Source organism: Tamandua tetradactyla, chromosome 14, assembly GCF_023851605.1.
Source record: "Tamandua tetradactyla isolate mTamTet1 chromosome 14, mTamTet1.pri, whole genome shotgun sequence".
Taxonomy (NCBI): Eukaryota; Metazoa; Chordata; class Mammalia; order Pilosa; family Myrmecophagidae; genus Tamandua; species Tamandua tetradactyla.
The window spans coordinates 21,628,407-21,641,926 of NC_135340.1; the positions used below are offsets into that span (position 1 = coordinate 21,628,407).

Genomic DNA, 13,520 nt, shown 5'->3' on the forward strand with positions numbered 1-13,520 from the left:
ATAGTAAACCCCATGAGTCAGGGAGGGGTGACAAAACAGGAGGGATCAACAACTTTTCTTGTGCAATGCCAAATTTATACCTCTTCCGATAGCAACTCTAGAGAGTTTAAGGTGATCTCCTTTACATATTCCATTAAAGAGAGACTAATTTGGATTAAACCTACCTACTAATTTACACTTTAATATGACTCACTTTAAGCGAATGTTCTATCTCAGCTCAATATCCTAGAAAAGATGTTGATTAAGGGAAAAGTTGATAGAGGATTGTTAGAGCAAAAGGAGCAAGTCAAATTAGAACACAGGACATTTGGGGATTGGCAGGTGTTTGGGAGTTGAGGGGGGTGGGAGGCTTTAATCAGGGGGACACAGCATGAGGGTACAGAGTGCCTAGGAAAGGAGGATGTGTAGATAAAGATGGGAGGTGGAGAACAACAAAATATACCCAAAACAAAAGTCCTATTTTGCACTTTTGTCTTGCCGTGAGACATAGATGTTTGGCCTAACGGAGACCCTTCACATTTCTTGTCTAAAACAAAAGAGAGAACGTTCTCAAACACCCTGCAATCACACATGGGCTGCTAAGCATGTTGCTATGCACAGAGATCTAAACTTGAGTTAATAAGGTCCCCCTTTCAAGGAACTCCCAATTCAAGTGTTTCTGTGTCACACTGAGAGGGAGGTTACCCTTCACCACACAAAAGAGCAAGATGTTGTCTCACAAAGCTTTGGTATATTTATTTCCTGGAAATAGAAAACAGATGAAATGAAGTCCCACATCTCAGAAGGCATATGGTAAGGAATACTTGTGGCATGAAACTAGTGATTCTGAATATGTTGCTTCATTTCCTCTTAGTTGATATAATCATTGGATATTAAATTTTAATACACACATACTCTTTGAGACCAAAGGAAGAAAGGTTTATTTGATCTGGAACTGAAATTTTCTGTAGCACATAATCTAATTCAACTTATCTGTATAGCTCATTTGAACAATGGAAATACAGCGAGCCCAGAATAAGAAAGAGATCCTTTAATCCTATATAGCTTAATGTAATGCCCAGATGCATCCTTGGGTATATTAAGCAGATCATCAAAAAGTATTGGCAAAGTCCCTTGAGGGATTGGAGAAAAAATATGGAACTATTAAACTTTACCATTAGGGAATCCCCTAAGACTGTGTCAAACTATAGGGACACCCAAATCAATAGGCCATGCCCTTGATCTTGAGGCTTGCTCTTGTGAAGCTTCTGTAGGTAGTGGAGAAGCTTAGCCTACTTATAGGCATGCCTAAGAGTTACATCTGGACGACCTCTCTTGTTGCTCAGATGTGGCTTCATTTCTCTAAGCCCAACTCTGCAACTGAAATCATGGCCCTTCCCCTTATGTGGGACATGACATCCATGGGTGAAAGTCTCCCTGGCAGCATGGGAGATGACTCCCAGGGATGACTCTGTCCCTGGCACTGTGGGATCAACAATTCCATCCTGACCAAAATGGGGAAAGAAGTGTAACTAATAAAAGTATGAGAGGCAGAGAGAGTTCAAATAGAGTAGGAGGCTACTCTGGAGGTTGCTCTTAGGCAAACTTCAGGTAGACCTTGCTACCTATCATAACCTGCCAAATCCCAACCAGGACCATTCCAGCTAATCCTAAAGAACCACCTAGGGCAATATGTAAGATTCCACAAGGGTTCCATGCACTAGAGTAACTTTCCAGAAACCTATAACCTCCAGATGGTCCCTGGTCCAGATAAATCCTGAAACCTAGCCAAGCCTCTCCAGAACATCAGATAGTTTCATCTCCCTACCCCATATTAGTGACAGACCCTTTCATTATGAAAAATTTAGAATTGCCATAGCCCAAACACCCCTAAAGAGAGGGATAGAAAGAGCAAAGGTGATGGTGGAGTTATACAGAGAAGATGAGATTTAACAAATGAGTATGATTGCTGAATCATTAAATTGGTACCTCTTTTAGCCTCTGGTATCTTAGAGCAGCTAGAAGTATAAACCTGAAATTGTGGAATTGTAACCCATGTCAAACTCTGAAATATGTTCTACAACTAATGTGGTTTGCACTTTGAAATTTATTGCTTTTTGTATTCATGTTATTTTTCACAAAAAAGAAAAAAAAAGTTGACTGTGATGATAAAAAAAATATTTATTCCTTCTAGCTTCCTATATTCTGGAGAAGCTAGGAGGAAAACTCTGAGATGATGGTATGGGAACCCGTGACAAACTCTGGGATCTCTTGGGTAAATACTTATACTTTGAAAACAATTGCTTTTTAATTTCTTTGCTTTGTATATATGTTATATTATGCAATTAAAAAGTTAAAAAATATTGGGTGGGCCATGATGGTTCAGCAGGCAGAGTTCTCACCTGCCATGCCAGAGACCCGGGTTCGATTCCCAGTGCCTGCCCATGCAAAAAAAAAAAAAAAAATCATAAAAAGTTTAAAAATATTAATAAAGTACTTACTTTGTTCAAGACTCCAGGGTTCCTCTCATAATAATGTTTGATTAGAAAATTCCTATCTCCCTATGTTCTGAATGCTACTGTCTGGGTTCTATCCTAGGACTGCCTCATGGGTGCTCCCTTCGCTAGGTCAGTGATCAAATTCACCTGAATTGGACTTTCTGGGAGGGGATCATTAGGGTGAGAATTCCATGGGGCAGATGGAATAATGTCTATAATGAACAACCAGCTCAACCAGGCAGAGAGGGGGCATAGTCAGCAGTTGAAAAGTCACTTTATGGTTGGAGAAAGACAAAAGAGAGAAGAGAGCATATGAAGAGGGAGAAGGTGAGGACAAAAATTAAAACTAAAAGCAAATAAAGCAGAGAAAATTTAACATGTAGTAACAAGGAGAGGCGTGCAATGCCTGAACAGAAACAGGAAGCTAACAGCGGGAATCTCACTTAAAAGCAAAAAAGTGTCAAGTTGCCAAAATCACAGGCAGAATGCCCAAGCAATTTCTTGGAAGTGACCTTTCCTAACATAAGGCCAGAGCACTGAGGGAAGTTCCAAAACTACAAAAGGAAAGTGCCACCTTTGCTTCCAAGAGCACCTGGTTTAGCCCTGGAGAGACAGGCCTGGATTCCGGATTCTGACACACTCTAGTTCCATGTCCTGGGGGCAAAAAAACCACCTCTCCAAGTCTCCCTTTCTTTTCCCCCAAAGGACTGTGAAAAAGCTGATATAAATGTTAGTCATTCTGCCTTTAAAAATGTTTTATTATGGGGCATTTCAAACTTGACAAAAGTGGAGACCACAGAATAATGAACCCCAAGAACCCAGCACCCATCATCGACAGTCTTCACCTCCCAGACAATCGTGCTTCATTTATGCTCTCACCCATCGGGCCCCACTTCACAGTATCTTGAGGCAGATCCTAAACCACCTATCATTTCATCTGTAAATAATATTTCAGTATGTATTACTAAAAGACAAGGAATCTTCTTTCTAAACATAACCACAATGCCATTATCATACACTCACAAAAATTAATTCCTTAATATTCTCGAATCACACTCAGTGTCCATATTTCCTCAATTGCTCTGTAAAGGTTTTTTATAGTATGCATTTTGAATCAGGATCTAAACAAGGCCCACACATTGATTATTAGTGTCTCTTATATCTCTTTTAATCTACAGATTTTTTCAAATGTTCCTTGTGCGTGTGTAAATTTTGTTGAATAGGGCTGTTTGTCCTGTAGTTTCAAGTTTCTCAGTCTGGATTTTACTGATTGCGATCTGGTGACACTCGGATACTCTTTCCCTTACTAACAACTTGGTTGTTAAGCTTGTAGGGCTGTGGGAGCATTTTCCCCCCCTTGTTAAAGTTCAATTGCTTTTAGCCATTCTGGGTAGATTTTTTCCATCATGTAATATGTTTTCAATATGTAATTTTGGTTACTTAAAAATTATATCAGTTATGGGAACCCATAACAAACCTGAAATCTGTTTTGTAACTACTTTTCAAAGTGTATTTTGAAAATCATTACTTTTTTCTTTCTTTTCTTCATATAGATGTTATATTTAACAATAAAAAATGTTTTTAAAAAAAGTAAGAAAAATTATGTAGACAGTTTTCATGAAGTAGAGATATTCCTACTATCCTAGTGCATTGCTTGAACTTTCTTGGGGATTCTTATGCTCATGCTGAATTTTCTTGGCGATCTACCTATACCAATTACTTTCACGCAAATCATTTTTCTCTTTTTATTTTTTAATTGATGCCTAATTTATATACAATAAATGCCATCCTCTTTAAGTGTACAGTTTGGTAAGCTTTAGCAAATGTAGACAGTGGTGTCAGCATCACCACAAGATACAGGACATTTCCATCATCACAAAAAGTTCCCTCATAACTACCTATCCACCCGCCCCTCTGCCCCACCCCAAGAAACCACTGATAGGTTTTCTGACCCTATATTTTGCCTTTTTTTAGATTGTCATTTAAATGGAATCACACAGCATGTAATCTGTGTCTGGCTTATTGTACACAGCATGCTTTTGAGATTTATTTATCTAGTTGCATGTATCAGTGGTTTGTTCCTTTTATTGCTGAATGACATTCATTTGTGGATAAATGACAATTTCCTTACCTATTCACCAGTTGATGAGCATTTGGGTTGCTTCCAATTTGGGACTGTTATGAATAAATATTTCCTCCTTTCTACATTATATTTTCTTAGGGCATTATATGCTTAGGGTATTATTTGCACTTCTGATTTAGCCTTCATTTCTAAAGTTATGTTTCTTTTGTATCTAACTCTTTCCTTAGCTCCCTGAATTTTTTCATCGTTCTTTTAAATTATCCTCCTTTTTTATCGCCTTATTTTCAAGTTTTTCTAATTTTGTAGGTCTATTTTTATTCAAAAAGTTACTGTCTCAAGACATAAGTACAAATCAGAAAACAGTACAATTAGAACAATAGAATGTGGAGGACAACAGGTTAGAGTAATATATAAAATATTTTTAGCTGGTTGAAAACAAAGCTGTAAGAACTACTTTCACAAAGAAGTACTCCTTTCAAGAATGAGGAAAAAATCAACTCAGGTTTAAATCATATATGCAGTCCTCTCAGCAGTTCTAGTAAGTGCAGCGGTGGGAAAAACAACATAGGCAATACTTTTGCACATAACAATATTTTTTGATGGAAAAATTGTTAGACAAGTCTAGTTCCATTTGTTATTAAATGGGATTTCATAAAATAATCACATTTTATCATGATCTCTTAGCTAACCCATGATTTTTGGCTACTACAGCCCAATGCTTGGTTTTTTACTCTAAAAACTGAAAGCCCTCTGGTATTCATCCATCTGAAGATATTCTTGTATTGAAAGCCTATCAAGTCATGGAATGATTAAAATAATATACCTCAATATTAAAATAATATTAAGACACAGAGTGATTAAACAATAATATACTTTTGTCAGAGATGATTGACAAAAGATAGACACACATGTAACACAAGTTAATATTTTGTTTTAAATGATGTCAGCTGCCTATGCCTCGCAAAATGAGTTGATGTCAAAATGGCAAGTAGCCACTTTCTGTTTCAAACTAATGTATTTGTGATGGACATAAAATGAAGTTTAAAGCTTAGCGTTCAAAGAATATTATGGATTATGAATTCTATTATTCCATCTAGTTTACATACAGAGGAAGTGTACTGTAACCTTTTAGAAGTATCTTTAACCTGAAGACTGCTTGCAAAGACAGATTGATAAAACAATATAAAGTACAAATTTAAAAATCATTTTAAAGGATGAACACTCATGCTTTTCTATTTTTAAACATTGTTAAACTTTCAATAAATTTCTGAAACCTCATAATTTTAAGTTGGAATTTAAAAGCAAGAAAAAACTAAACAAGCTGTGCAATTACGAAATCAGCACCAATTTATATATATATAATTTTATTTAAAATTTAGATCCCTATTCCCACACTCTAATAAAATAAAAGAAAATAATTTTTGTTTAGAGAGTTTTTCTAATTTTGATTCATGTTTTTCTTTCATAGCTTCTATCATTTTCTTAATTGCTTTTGCCTCAATTTGAAATATGAGATAAGATATTATTTTGTTTCTTATTCTCTTTTATTAAAAAATAAAAAGATTTGGTGTGGTAATTAACTTTTCTATTGCTCATTTTGTCATTTCCACTGTTGCTACTAATAGTACTTTTAAGGGCATTTGCAATTAAAATAATGTAGGAAACAAGTCCAAAAAAAGAAAGTCATGAAAATCCAAGTATAGCATATCAACATATAGAATTAGATGCTTCTGTAAACTGCAGAAGTAATAACATTTCTATCCATGAATTATGAAGTCAGTATGTACCTTTACTGAAGAAGAAACTGATTCACCTAAAGTTCAAAGCTTTCCCACATTAACAGCAAAGCATTATTATAACTCTTAGCTCCTAATTATCAGGCTATCTACAAAGATGTACATAATTTAAAACAAAGATTCATTATCTTAATCTGAAGAATGGTCATTTTTAAGATATTTTCTCTGCTTTGGGTTAATTTTAGAAAATGAAAGCAAAAGTATAATATTTTATATATAAATTTATATTATTATAAAACAAACATTATATAATAGACAGTATTATAAAATGCATTCCTAGTATTATTTCAGCATCCTGAACAGGCTAGATTTCTTTCATATATTTATATATATTTGCCAAGGCTTTTTCATTCACACTAATTTGCTACAGGGTAAACAGATGGAATAAGATGTGACTTTGGTCAGTGGGGAATATCTGTAGCAAACCTGATGGAGCCTTAAGTGGCAAAGTAAATAATTGTGAATTACCAAAACAATGACCAGGCCAACCCTGCAGTGTTGAAGGATGGAGGTTTGATGCAAGTGAACGAAAGAGAAATGTTTAAATTTTCTATTTTAGAAAATCTTGGAGCATGACTTGGACCCCATTATATAAGGAAAGTTTATGGCCTCAGCACAGAGTTGAAATATGAACAGGAACAACTCAGAAATGTCATGTTTATGACGTAGATGAAAAAGCATGTGGTCCAGAGGCCGGGCCCTGTCTGTGCAGCTTTACAAGGCGCCTGAACTTTATCAGGAAGTCTACGGGGAAAAGTTTCCAGTGCTGTCAACACACAAGTATCTTTCTGTTTGGTTTCACTCTCTCATCTAGCACTGTGTTGAAGTCCAAAAGTTGACCACAGATTAATAAGAAGCTCCAGGGTTTTTCAGTTTTGCCTGCCCCAGTACAGTGCTGAGAATGACAGAGGAGGGATGCTCTCTCCATATCTGCGATTTGGGGAGCTTCTGGTTACCCAAGATCAGTTCCTAATTCCAAGCTGCCTCACTCTACAAAAGGACTATTTCAGGGCCAAACAGTAAAGTAGATAAAATAGGATTCAGAATCCTCATGACTTCACCTGATACAGCTAAAAACACCCCCTCCAAGGGAGCTTTAGGCCCCCACCCTACCCTACTTAATCAAAACCTACCTGGTTTATAGTGAATTTTCACAGGCCCTATTCAGTAGATGACAAGGTCCTATTCAGCAGATTAATTCAGTGGTTCCATTCTTGTCTTCACCGAGAAGTCTCTTATCTCCTGAGCAGCACCCAATCCTCTCCCACCATAAACCCCACGTTTTAAAAGATTGTGGCTATTGGGCAAACTAAATTTATTTAGTAATGATTAATTTATTTTTCCACCTTTCCATTTAATCAATGACAAATGTAACTATTGTTCAGAGCTCCCTGACCAGTATGAGATAAGCAGTGTTAGTTACCTCACAGGCTCAATATAATTTCAGACAAACAGCAATAAAAAAATGTCAGTCTATGAAGCCTTATCATGGATATATGTACAAGATCCATTGGGCTTTTTGAAGCTTTATAGGTAGTTTGAAGACTATTATTATTTATTTGGATTTCAAAGATTGAGTAATACTGATTTTTTTCATATTAAATTATTTCTCCTAAAGTATACTATTCTTTCCTCTTGGATAACATAATATATTTCTTTGATTAAAATGTATTAATTATTGGCATTAAAGAAGTAGCAAGTCCATTAAGAGTAATAGGTGAAGTCCAGGAACATATTCTAATTCTCTGACTCAGGTTCATGACAATTTAAGGCATATATTTTGAGACAGATATTTTGACCCAGACTAAAAAATAAACTATCATAGAATCATAACATAAACTTAGTTCATTTAGATTTCATGAGCACCAAAATTATTCATTTCAATTTAAGAGCATAATTATTTTTAAAGGTTTGTTATCAGCTACATATTTTTATTATTTGACAATGAAAAACAAAAACTTGCCTATTTACTTCTGAAAGTAGTTGTGTTTGGATGATTTGTTTACATTGTATTATAGCCTTTAACTCTACTTTTGTTTTTTGCAAAAAGAAGAGTTTTGATCTTTACCTTTTATTCTTTTGAACACAAAATTGCTCTAAATTTTTGTGAAATAAAGCCAACTCCACTGGTTTCTTTGTTTTGAAAGATTTGACAATTAAATGCAATTACACTATATCACCTTCAAAACTGTGTAGTACTGCTCAGCATTAAAACTAATGGTGGGATTCACTGACAGAGAAGTAGATTGGTGAATGATGGTGTGTACTTATGAATGAAGGCTGTGCTGCTACAAAAAAGAACAAAGTTGCGAGGCATGCAACCATGTGAACGAACATGTGGGACACCTGGTGAGACAAAATAAGCCAGAAACAAAAGAACAAGAATGGTATGATCACCTTTAGAAAATGCTTATAAGAAAACAGAAGCCTAGATTGTAAGCTTTTAGAGCAGACACATTAAGTCCGGAGTGGTGATTATTATTTCTGGATTTTGAGAGGCTGTTTTATATATAACCTGATATTTAGAGATAAGAATGAAGCTGAACAGATTGGGGTTAAAGTAATTCAGAACATAGGGGTAAGGAAGACTGTGTCTATATTTTAGAACCACACATACTCTTTGAGACCAATGGAAGAAAGGTTTATTTGGCCTGGAACTGAAATTTTCTGTAGTACATAATCTAATTCACCCATCTGTATAACTCATTTGAACAACTGAAACACAGGGAGCCCAGAATAAGAAAGAGGTCCTTTAATCTTGTATAGATTATTGGATTGCCTCAATACATCCTAGAGTATATTAAGCAGATCATCAAAAAGTATTGACAAAGTCCCCTGAGGGATGGGAGAAAGAATATGAAGCTATTAAACTTTACTATCAGGGAATCCCCTGATACTGTGTCAAACTTTAGGGACACCCAAATCAATAGGCCATGCCCTTGATCATGAGGCTACTCTTGTGCACCCTATGATCGACAATTTCATCCTGACCAAAAAGGGGAAAGAGAAGTGTAACTGATAAAGTATGAGTGGCAGAGAGAGTTCAAATAGAGTCGAGAGGCTACTCTGAAGGTTGCTCTTATGCAAGCTTCAGTTAGACCTTGCTACCTATCAAAACCTGCCAACCTCCAACCAGGACCGTTCCAGCCAATCCTAAAGCACCCCTAGGGCAATATATAAGATTCCACAAGGACTCCATGCACTAGAGTAACTTTCCAGAAACCTACAACCTCCAGATGCGTCTCTGGTCCAGATAAGTCCTGAAACCTAGCCCAGCCTCTCTAGAACATCAGATAGTTCCATCTTCCTACCCTGTATTAGTGACAGACCCTTCCAGTATGGAAAACTTATAATGACCTTAGTCCAAACACCCCTAAAGAGAGGAATAGAAAGAGCAAAGGTGATGGTTGAGTTATACAGAGAAGACAGGATTTAACAAATGAATATGAATGCTGAATCATTAAATTGATATCTCTTTTAGTCTCCAGTATTTTAGAACAGCGAGAAGTAAAAATCTAAAATTGTGGAATGTAACCCATATCAAACTTTGAAATACGTTCTACAACTAATTGTGGTGCTGTGCTTTGAAATTTATTGCTTTTTTGTATATATGTTATTTTTCATTTTAAAAAAAGGAAAAATAGTTGATTGTGATGATAAAATATTTAAGTCTTCCTGCCTCCTATATTCTGGAACAGCTAGAAGGAAAAATCTGAGATGATGGTACGGTAGTCTATGACAAACCCTGAGATCTGTCCTGTAACTACTTGTTGAAGAGTGCTTTGAAAACTATTGCTTTTTTTATTTCTTTGCTTTGTATATATGTTACACTACACAATAAAGAAAGTTAAAAAAAAAAAAAAAAGTAAACCAAAGTGGTCCCGGGGAGATGTGGCTGCCTCTTCTCCCGAGAACCCCTTTGCCTCCTGACTTCTCTGGGGCAGCAGCGCCTGACCAGAGCCCCGGGGCCGCGGGCTCAGGTGACGATCACAAGCTCCATGTGCGACCAGCAGTTTGCAGGTAACTGCGCCAAGGCTGTGGAGGACGCGCGGGAGTACAGGGCGCCGGCGGCAGAGGAGCCGGGGCTGCTGCAGGATACCGACATCTGTAAGTGGTTCCACCCGCGCGTGGGGTTCGCTTCCAGTCCATGATGGCCTGCGCTAGGGTTGTGCTTGAACCCGGAGTGGACAGCTTAGTGCATCAAAGTAAGCTGCACGTGGAGGGCTTCCAGAGCCTGAAGGAGGGTCAGGCAGTGGAGCTCACCTTTAAGAAGTTGCCAAGGCGGTAGAATCTGTGTCGCTGGACCTGGGTGGAGAGTTCTGCACTGGGAATGACTGGGAGCCAAAGGGGAAGAACATGCAGAAGCGCAGATCAAAAGAAGACAGGTGCTACAACTGTGGAGGTCTAGACCATAATGCCAAGGAATATTAGCTGCCACCCCAGCCCAAGAAGTGCCACTTCTGCCAGAACATCAGCCATATGGGGGCCTCATGTCCACTGAAAGCTCAGCAGGCTCCTAGCTCACAGGGATGTGTGCCCTCCTACTTTTGGAAGGAAGAAGAGAGCCACAGCCCTGCCCTGTTCCCAGAGGCCCAGAATTGAGCCACAGTGCATGGGGGAAATCCTTTTGCAATTAGAAAGTTCTGAGGAGCAGGAATTAGTCAGCAGAGTAGAGAAAGTGGGATAGGGCCAGGTAGGTGGCAGCTGGCACTACCATGTATCTCAGAACAGGTTCTACAGCATCACCCTCTCTTCCATCTTGTTGTGGGAAAGGGGTGAAGCAAAGGAAATACAACCATGCTCTATCCAAATACAAACAAGGGCTTTCAAGAGAAATACCCCTGGAGGGAGGTTATTTTCCTTTGAAAGAAGGATTCTAAAATATAAAAATATTTCTCATGCCAGAATGAAAAGACCAACTGTAAGAGCAGATTGATGGAACCAACCCAGGAGCCACTTCATTCTGTGGGAGGGAATCTCTCAGGGGCAGGTTCAGGGTTTTTCCATGTCTTGTCTCTCTTGGTACAGGGTACTTGTAACTGTCCCAAGCAGTGGTTTGTGTTCACAGGCAAAAGGGGTGGGTGGTGGGACAGCAGCAGACCTATTGCTCCCAAATTCACTCCTACCCCATTCTGGGCTGATACAATTTTATTAATTTGCTCTCTTTGATAACTGCACCTTGGATCCCACTTTCTTCAGGATGCTAGTGGCACTAACTGTGTGCAATGACATATCTTCTGCATTTTAACTTTTTTTTTCTTAATATAAATATTCTGGTTTTGTACTTTTGTATATTTTAAACTAAGGCCCTCATTCCTGCACTGTGTTCTCAGGTACATGAGCATTCTCAGGGATAAGTTGGCAGCAACTACAAGTCTGCACAGCAGGAATGCCTTTTTGTTGTTGTTGCTTTATCACCACAAAGATACAAAGCAGGTAGTTCAACCCATTTGAACTACCTCATTTTTGCCAATTAGAACTGCTTTTCTGCCAGTGTCCTCTTGAAATCCCTTCACCTTGAAAGTATCTCATGGAAGACTGGGTTTTACTTGGGTGTGCCCATGACTTGATCTCCTATTGGAAGACTGGAAATTAGCCTAAATGGGAAGATGGTACAGAGAGGTTAGGGGAGCCTGGGCTAGGTTAAAGGTCAAGAGAAGAAGCCAAGCTTGGGTGAGATTATCTATATATGTAATAAGGGATTCTTATACAGGACTTACTTGGTACACAGGCTCCATCCTTCACTGGATTAGGCTATGCCTGCCTTGCACAAGAGGGGGATGTGTGTGTCCAAGGATGAATGTATGAAGCAAAGTCTAAAATCCTTAACCTTTCAAAATTCTGGACTTTTTCTGCTTGGCTTTCAGAGAGACCATAAGTGAAAGCTTCTTTGGGGTGCCTGGAGCCAATGTCCTACCCTGCTGCAGTAGTGACTATAGTGCAGTGGTAGAGAAGAAAGGGGGTTTTGTTTACATGCTGTGGGGTCACTACAAACCTACCTCACTGTGTTGAAACACAGCAAATGCAACAGAATGCATTGGGTGATATGTGTCTGATCTGGAGTTCTTGTCTCCCCTGAATGCCACCCCCGAACTGGTTATTAGTCTGGGCTTTGTAGAACTTCTTCACAAACCACTGATTTGGTGATTGCTAGGTGGCCTAATCTGTGTTCTTTAGGGGTTTTTATTGTTTATAAAATTCTTTTTTGTATTGAAAGAAAAATAACCAAAGCCTCTTTGACAGAAGTTTTTGCACCAGGCAGAAGGATCTGAAATATATGCTTTGCATGGCGGGGGGTGGGGTGGTCCCCTCTTGAACCATCCTTTCTTTCTTTTGTGTTCACTTTCCCCTATTCCTATTTTGGACTACATCCTCTCTCCTAAAAACTTATCCCATCGCCCGTCTTCAGTTCCCCCTCTTCAAACCAAATAGATAATTAATTTGGGGGTATTTCCACAACTCTTTCAATGATTTATTCAAAAACCCTGAATAACTTGGAACTCCATCCCTCATTCCCAACTGTCTCAGTTAAGACCATTTCCTGAAATGATCCATGCCCAAAGATTAGTGTGGCTGTATTTGGACTGACCAAACATACTCAATAATCAATGCTAGGATAGAGAGAAACAATAGGGGGAAGTGGGATTTCCAATTAGAAAGTAGAGATGAGAGATCAAGAAAGGGGAGATAAATGTGTATCCAAGTCACTTGGGAACTTTTATATAGGTGCATACAGGTGCAAGAAACTTATGTCAAACTGGCCATAAGATTGTTTAATAGTGCAAGAAATACTAAAGGGAGCACTAGAGTCAGATACAAAAAGACAGAAGAGAGAGGCATGGAGAAGAGTGTAGAAAGAAGGAAAGTCAGATATGATATATATAATACAAAAGGCAAAAGTAGAGGAAAATATTATCCAAACAGTAATAACACTAAATATTAATGGACTGAATTCCCCAATCAAAAGACATAGACTGGCAGAATTGATTAAAAAACAGGATCCTTCTATATGCTGTCTACAGGAAACACATCTTAGACCCAAAGATAAATATAGGTTGAAAGTGAAAGGTTGGGAAAAGATATTTCATGCAAATAACAACCAGAAAAGAGCAGGAGTGGCTATACTAATATCCAACAAATTAGACTTCAAATGTAAAACAGTTA

At 38.0% G+C, this 13,520-nt stretch overlaps 1 protein-coding gene and 1 pseudogene across 11 annotated transcripts in view; one reads left to right on the plus strand and one right to left on the minus strand.

Annotated features, from left to right (window-relative positions):
* Window positions 1–10,958, plus strand: part of LOC143656467 (protein lin-28 homolog A pseudogene) — a 74,547-nt pseudogene extending 63,589 nt beyond the window's left edge.
* AKAP6 (A-kinase anchoring protein 6) overlaps window positions 1–13,520 on the minus strand; it is a 661,506-nt gene that overhangs the window by 340,706 nt on the left and 307,280 nt on the right. The window lies entirely within an intron of this gene.